A 9068-nucleotide genomic window follows, 5' to 3' on the forward strand; every position below is an offset into this window, starting at 1 on the left:
TTTTGAAGGAAACTTTGGATCTCAATCCAAAACAATTGCCTCAAGTATTCTATGCAACCTAGCAATCTCTTTCATGTAAATTTCTATTATATTAGTTGTTGTATGACTCAATTTAACTAGAGTAAAGTCAACAAATTTTGTTAATTTTTTCACCACTAAAATTAGATAAATCAATGGTTACCACTTCCCATTTCCACTCTAGAATTGGAAATGGATATAGTAAATGTGCGAGATGTCTCTAGTAAACCATTCCTATTTCACATTTTATGCACAAGGTATATGATCAAAAGAGTATGGTTGTGTATAAGGGTTTTCAATATGCAACAATATTGTGCACAAAAATACATGCAATGACTATGTACATTGTGTATAGGATTATATTGGCACACCAATCATTTGAGGAATATTTTGGGGAATCTGTTAGTTGTAACCACCCAGTAACCAACCAATTGATAATATGGGGAAAGGAAAAAGGGCTTGGAGTTATGGGTCCTTAGATATTAGATTTTTCCTTTAGGTTGTAGAGTCTCTTAGACCTTTTGTATTTGGTGGGAGGCCTAAGGAAAATGAATGTAATTTTAAAGGTCTAGTTTATGAATGAGGTTAATGAAATGTCTTGGGTGATTTTTATTTCCTGGATATGATATGTCATATTAATGGTTTCTCTTGAGTGTTAATGTATTCTTTAGTATTTATATGAAATGTTATACAATCTTCCTTATGAATGGAATAATGAATTGTTTGATGAATATGTATTCCTAAATCTTGTGTGTTAAGGTTGAATGTGTCCATGCAAATGCTTTATTAGGTATGATTTCATATTAATATGTGGAATTTAGAATGTTGTTATAAATATTTGAAGAAACTTGGATACTTTGTTCCTATAATTCTTGTGAGAATATCGAGTGCGACCTTCTTTATTTCTTATACATTGAAAGTGTTAGTGATTATGGCACATTTGTTGGCCAAGGCATTGAAACCACAGGTTTGAATCCTTGCACCAAAAGTTGGTTCCATTTTCAAGACCTGAATTAACGAGTTCTTCTTTGAAGAATGAGGATATTATGTGGAGACCATCAAGAAAGGAGATATAGGATTGGATTTCAAAAAAAGATGTGGAGTTTTCTTTACTGAATTTCCTTGTTTTATTCAAGAGTGGATAATGAAATAGGTAGTGATTAATCTTGTATTGCGACCCCAAGAATCAGTGGTTTGGAAATAAGAAGTAATCGCAAGGCTAAAGGTCCTAGACATTAAGTGGACTAGAGAAATTGGCTTCTAGTTCAAACAAGTCAAAGAAAGATACCTAATCGAATTTATTATTGAGTGTAAAGAATATTTTAGTATTATCATGGAAAGAATGTTCAAAGCTAGTCCTAGAGGAATATTATTAGAATAAATCTACTTTGGATCAAGACGTAATTCATGAAAATTGGGATGATGCATATGGAAGTAGACAAGATGGCAATATAAACCCCTAAATGGAGGAGGGCATGAGAAAAATGGGGAAAAATGAGATCAATATAGGTAAGGATGGATCTGAAATAGTAGAGAAGGAGAAGGGATGAGTTATATAGAAGAAGATTAGAGATTATGGAGGTATTCAATTAGGAGAATAAAGAAAAGTAAGGAATGAGAGGAAAAGAAATAGGTCTGCAATAAGAGAACCAACACATGAGGGAAAAACTACAGAGGAAATGGCACTAAAGTGGAGCAAGGAAAGGGAGGAAAGGTTGTCAAGGAGACGTGGCATGGAGGGAAAGATATCAAGAAAGGATACTAAATCTAGCAAGGACATAAGTGTGTGTTAAGTTGTTGAATCCTAATAGTAATTAAGATATATGACAGAGTCAGAGGAGTATGAAGAAGAAGAAAATGGTGATGGTGAGACATAAAGTAGTGAGGGAGAAACTATTTCATAGGATGAAGAGACCTTGGTAGTAATAGGAAGGTTTTCATTGTTAGATTTGGAAGGATCTTTTGGATCCATAGAAGAAAGAAATTAGATAAGATGGAATAAACCCATCTTTGAACCAATCCCCTTGCGCATCTCAAGAAAAGAAGGAGAAAGATCAAGGCAACCATAAATTAGGAATTCAACTTCAAGACAAATCCAAGGTAAGAATATTTCCCAAGGAAGGTAGAAGCATAATCAAAACTAAGTTAACAATTGACAATAGTATCAATCTTAAGTTCTAGTATGGAAACATAGGATTCAAATGTCATACATCTAGTCTTTCATGGAACAATATTGGTTCACATGTGAAGTAACCTAATAAAGGAAGCAGATTGTAGATGAAGCAGTGGACATCACGCAGTTGGAGGCTACTTTCATTGATAGGGATCTATCTTGGTATATGAAGTACCAGGAAACTACAATAGCAAGACAAATAATATCTCACTGAGATAAAGAGAGACTTACTTTAGGAGTTTTAAAAGCCAAAATCCAAATCCTAGTGTATCAACAAGATTATGGAGATCAAGTAGAAGGTAGGCAATGTGGGATTATGATCAACACTTCAAGATTTTGTTAAGCATATTATGTTTTCAGCTTCTGAATTCCCAACAAAAGGATGGTTTATAGTGAGACTCCTCCATCATATTTGGGCCCCCCTGACGTAATATAAGGTTAAAACTCACACTAAAGTGTTGAATATTACAATGCACTTGGAATACACATTGGGAGGTGGTAAAAGTTCAACAAGGATGACACATATGCAATCTCAACTTGTTGCACTCACACTGCAGTTGCAAGAAATAGAAAAGGGGAAGATGATGCATGAGAATGTGTGGTGTACCCTCTATCACATAGAAGGACATTATAGGAATAAATGTTTGGTACTAGGGAGTTATATTGTTTGGCCTATATAACCTATTTACTACACAATATGCCACATTTCTAGCATAACCATGGATTTTTTGGTGTGAAATCTGTAGGAAATGGAGACATATCCATCCTCACTTCCCAACATTGTAGAAATATTCGAAGGCATGATACTCCATTCTGCAAATTTTGAAAGTCAGTGGGGCATGACATGAACAACTGAAATTGTTAGAAATGATGAAGGAACATAGCACAAATACTTTCAGGGTGTAGTTAGAGACTAAATGTGGTGAGTGAGGGTGTTTCTAGGGAGGTATAAGTGGAGGAACTTGAGGTAGAGGTTGAGAAGGACGCGATAAATGAAAACCCTCTTATTATGACTGTAGCGAAGTAGTTCACCTAGCATGATTCTATACCAAATCCTACAAGCTTTATGGATACTACCATAGTACAAAACATCGACAAAGGATTATCTGAAGCTATTGGCCAAGTGGGAGAAAAAGAAGGAACAATTGAATATGGTGACTAAGGAAGCACATGAGGACTAATATAAAGGGACCCATTCAAGAACATGTTAAAACTTGAGGAGGTATATAGACATGGGAAGACATAATTGGGTCGAATGCACAAAAATTTTGGACACGAAGATTCAAAAAGTAATGTTGGCACCTCCTAAGTTTGATATTGTGTAATAGAAGCAATACCTACGTGAAGCATAAAAAGAAACGAAAGAGGCATCATTGTGTTCACAATGTTGAAATTATCATAATAAATTTAATAACCATGTTTGCAATGTGGAAGTCATTGACATAACTTTAATAACCTCAATATTCTTCACAATGTTGACATCATCACAATGTATTGAACAATAAATGATGTTGCAAGGTGATGAACAACAAACATTGTCACAATGTGATGAATAAAAATTAATGTCGAAATGTGATGAATAAAAAAAATGGTTGCAATGTGATGAATAATAAACATCATCACAATGTGACAAACAATTAACATCATCACAATGTGACGAAAAATAAACAATGTTTCAATGTAATAAAAAACAATGTCACAATGTGATGAACAATAATTGTCATCACAATGTGACAAACAACAAATGATGTCACAATGTGCCAAACAACAAATGATGTCACAATGTGCCAAACAACAAATGAAATCAATGTGATGAATAATAAACATCGTCACAATGTGACGAACAATAAACAACACAATGCGGTGAACAATAAAATCTATTGCAATGTGACCCACAACAAATGATGTCATAATGTGATGAACATCAAATGTCATCGTAGTTGCACAAAAAATTGATGTAGCAATGCAACAAGCAAAACCATTAAGAGTCATGGTCACCCATGCTTAACTAAGTCAACCATGATCTTCTATAGGTTGACTAAGGTCAAACATCATCAACCATGGTCATATGTGGTATCAATCATAGATAACAAGATGGTCGTATGTGGTCAAAATAGTTAAGATGAGTAACCATCTTCAACCAAGGTCAAACCTAGCTAAAGCATGGTCAACCATGGAAGACATGGTTAAGATGGCCAACAATGCTTAGCATGGTTAAGATGACCAACCGTGGTCAACATGGATATCACAATGTGACAAACAACAAACGTCATTGCAATGTGCTCTATAATAAACACCATCACTTTTTAATGAATAATAAAAAATGGTGTAATGTGTTGAGCAAAAAACATCATTGCAATGTGACAACATCACATTGTGATGAAAAAAATTGCTTGATGTGACAAACAAAAAACATTGTCACAACATCACGAACAATAAATGTCATTGTAATGTGATTAATAATAAACATTGTCACAATATGACGAAGAACAAACAACATCACAATGTGCCAAACAACAAATGAGGTCACAATTTGATGAATAATAAACACCATAACAGTGTGACGAGCAATAAACAACATTGAAATGTGATGAAAATAAATGTCACCATAATGTGATGCGCAAAAAATGTTGTCATAATGTGATGAACATCAAACATCATTGCAATTGGACAAAAAAATTATGTTGCAATGCGACAAATAAAACCATTAACAACCATGTTTAACTATGTCAACCATGATCTTCCCTTAGTTGATTGAGCTCAAACATGATCACCCATGGTCATATGTGGTTGAGCATAATTAATCATAGACAACAAGGTACACCATGGTCAACATGGTTGAGATGGCCAACCATGTTCAAAAAAGGTCAAATGTTGCCAAACCATAGTCAATAATGGTCAAAATGGCTAGCAATGGTTAATTGGTAAAAGTAAACCATAGTCAATGTTGGCATCATGTTTCGGAAATTATAGAACCATGGTCAATTGTAGTCAACATGGGAATCATGTTTTTGAAATTATCGAACCATAGTCAATTATAGTTAACATAGGCATCATGTTTTTTAACTATATGTAAATTAGTCAACCATAGTCAACTATAGTTGTCATGTTTTGGAAATTATATGTACATTAATCAAGCATAGTCAACATAAGTCAACTATAGTCAAACAATGTTAACAAAATTCTATCATAGTCAACAAAAGTCAACCATAGCAACCAAAAGTAAACTATAGTGAACTATAGTCAACATCGCATCATGTTTTGGAACTTATATGTACATTAACATCAACAATAATGTAACATCAATCATAGTCAAGCATGGTTGAAAAACATTAATGCAACAATTCTCAACATTAATGTAACCTAAATATATTGTTACATTAATGGTTGAACATAGTCAATCATGGTCAACCATGGTTCACAAACATTAGTGTAAAAATGCTCAAAATTAATGTAACATAAATACATTTTACATTAATGGACAACCAAGGTCATCCCTCCTCAACCATGGTAAACCTTGTCAATGAAGGTCAATCATTGTCAACCTCGTCAAAATTTCTTCAACCATAGTCAACCATCATCAACCATAAAAAACCCTTTACAAACATGGTTAACCATTGTCAACCATGGTTAACCATCTTCAACAATTTTTTACCATATTTAGACAATGTCAACCATAGTCAATCATGGTCTACTAATTTGCCCCATGCACATCGACCATCAACTAACACAACCACATTAATAAGCAGTTGATATACTTTATCAACATCGTTTTCCATCGTTCATATGCCAGTCGATGCCACTATAAATGGAAAATGACGCTAATTGGCATATATCAACCACTTTATTAATGTGTTTGTGTTATTAATATGTAAAAATGATATTTTTTTTGCAATGGTTTTACTTGGAAAAAATTATTTAAAAATATATAAAAAAATTATAAAAAATATCGAAAGAAATCATGTAGTTAAAATTGAAAAGAACACACTTATATAATTAAAAAAAAACTTAACTTTAAATTTGGCTTTGAAATATCACAAATATGATCAATTATAGTTAATCATCATCACACCCTCGGGGTGTAGAATAGATGGTGATAGGGTGATCTGTTAAGATACTTCGTAGTGAAAGGGTCACTGATTCGAAACTTTGTGGGCAAAAATATAGTCATGTTAAGGGCTAGTGTGATCTAGACTGGGTGTGATCCCTGAATTATTTTGACAGCTTAGATACCTTTGAGTCGCGGTTACCCAAGCCATAAGTTAGGTGTGCCAGTCATCTCAGGACTCACATTACCTAACAAACAAACAAATAAATAGTTAGTTATCATCACCTTTTCTTAATCATATTTAACCATTGTCAAACATAATAATTAATTAATCAACCAAACATAATTACTTGCAATTGAGTAAAAACCCATACTCAAACATAGCTAATTGTATACTAACACATTAATAATATTAATGTTTTTCTATATGTCAATAAGCCTATTATACAATAATGTGTGTGTATTTAACTAGAACAAAAATTTATGGAAAATCAATAACTTTAAAGGATTAGTTTCCATTTTTACACCAAGTACAACTATTTCAATAAATGCCACAAACGGGCTGTTGAAATGTGGCAGCAAGAATATTCCAATTTAATTTTTCCTTGAATTAAATTGTGAATTAAAATCGAATTTAGTCTTAACAGCTACTTGGAAATAATTAATTAAGTTATTTTGACTTAATTAGTTGGAGAAATTCAAGTTAGAAGTCTTTCTGAAGTCATGCAAGAGTTATCCCTTAAATTAAGGAGATAAGATTGAGTTATATTTGAGTTGTAATTATTTAGTTCAGTTTACTGAGTTAAGTCCAGTTAAATTAGTTCCAAACTGTTTGAGGAACTAATAGAGAGTTAACAGTCAGTTGATGCATGCATGCACTCAACTAGTGTACTCCAGTTAACTGAAGATTCCCTCATCAGAAACTCATGCATGTCTATTCTGAGAAAGACCCAGTTGAGATTAAAGTCAAGGACAATGTACTATCAGTTGCATGTGTTTTCCTATAAAGAAAACCCTTGCATGCAGAAGGAATAAATTCCTTGAGGATTGTGCAGTTCTGATAGTGTGTGAGATCAGGAGATCATCCACTTGGTAAATTGGTTTTCCACTTGGTTGAAGGAGATCATCCCAGAGGAACTGTGCAAGGAAATAGGAGCTTGGAAGGTAGAGGAAGGCTTGAGAGAAGCCAGAATTTCTTGTGAGCATCTATGAGGATTGTATAATTCCTTGTATTTCCACCTTGTATGATAATACAGATTGTGGGGTTTTTAGCTGAGGCTTTCCCCAAAGTATTTTCATGTGTTTCATGTGCATTGATTCTTCTTCTTTTGGTTATATTGTTCAACTCGATCTTTAAGCTTATGCAAATTGATAGTAGAAGTAGGTTATAGTATTCTTCTTTGGTTATATTGCATTATTGGGTTAATCTACAGTCAGATTTTCTACATAGGTCTCAGAGCGATATTTGTAGAGAATTTGAGATATTTCTACATGGTATCGGAGCTGTGAACATCATACTGAGGAGAGAATTTGAAGTTTGAAGTTCAGGGTTGCAAGTGCAAATCGAATTCTTATAATACTTCAATGTTGGCCAATGGCGTTCTATGGCTTGAGACTCGAGTATGCCTTGGAAGGTAGCTCGAATCACATAACATGGAAAGATAGAATGGAGGGTGTATTAGAAGACAACGACTTGAAGGATTTCATTGATCAAGAAATCCCAAAGCCAGCTTCAAATAGTGCACAAGAATTGGCTGAGTGGAAGAAGTGTGTGGCGAAGGCGAGAAGGATCATCCTTGAGGGAGTTCGAGACCATATTTTCTCGAGTCTCCATGGGAAGAATACTCCATTTTCAATGTGGAAGACATTGAAGGACCTCTACCAGAACAGTAGCGACCAGAGGAAATTGGCGCTCAAGGATAAGCTTCGAAGAATCAAAATGGAGAATGGCGATACTATTTCCACATATCTAAACAAGCTCACCACCTGTAGAGATGAGCTTGGTAGTGTGGGAATAACTACTGCCAATGATGATATGGTGAGCCTTGCTCTCCTTGGCCTTCCAAAGAGTTAGAGTAGTTACTAGGACTCTGTGAATGGAAGGGAGAAACTGTTGGATTGGGAACGACTGTGGTCGGTTCTCATGCAGGAGGAGATCAGGAGGAGCACACGAGATGGTTCTTCATCCAAGGATGATGATGAAGAAAATCTAGCCTTACCGAGTAAGGAAAGGAAAGGGAAGGGGAAGGCTTCCCATTCCAAATCAAATTCTTCTCATGGAGGGAAGAAGGGTGACAAGTCTAAAGTGAGATGCTTTAATTGTTACGAGATGGGACATTATGCGACTAATTGCCCATCGAAGAAGTCCAAGAAGGGATCCTCAAAAGGATCTGAAGGTGAGGCATTAGCCTCTCAGTTCGAAATGGACTTTACCCTCGTCGCATGCATGGTGTCATCGATGATGGGTTGTGTCTAGTATCTTGATAGTGGAGCCTCATTCCACATGACCGGTGATAAAAGTTTATTCAGTGCCTTGGAGGAGAAATATCTCAAGATGCGCATAGGGATGGGTGACGACGGAAAGTATAGTGTTTCAGGAGTGGGCACAGTTGCTTTTCAGAGGGATAATGGAGCTCCTATCACCTTGAGAGATGTGATGTATGTGCCTGGATTGAAGAAGAACTTGGTATCGGTCGCGATGTTGGAGGACAAAGGCTACGATGTTGTCTTCAGTAAAGGAAAGGCGTTCCTAAGACACATAGCCACGAGTTAGACCAAGATGATAGGGATTCGTGTGAAGAATCTCTATAAACTAGAGGTAGATGATTG

The sequence above is a fragment of the Pinus tabuliformis genome, chromosome 7, assembly GCF_031772625.1.
Source record: "Pinus tabuliformis cultivar Carrire ecotype Pingquan chromosome 7, CPIR1, whole genome shotgun sequence".
Classification (NCBI taxonomy): Eukaryota; Viridiplantae; Streptophyta; class Pinopsida; order Pinales; family Pinaceae; genus Pinus; species Pinus tabuliformis.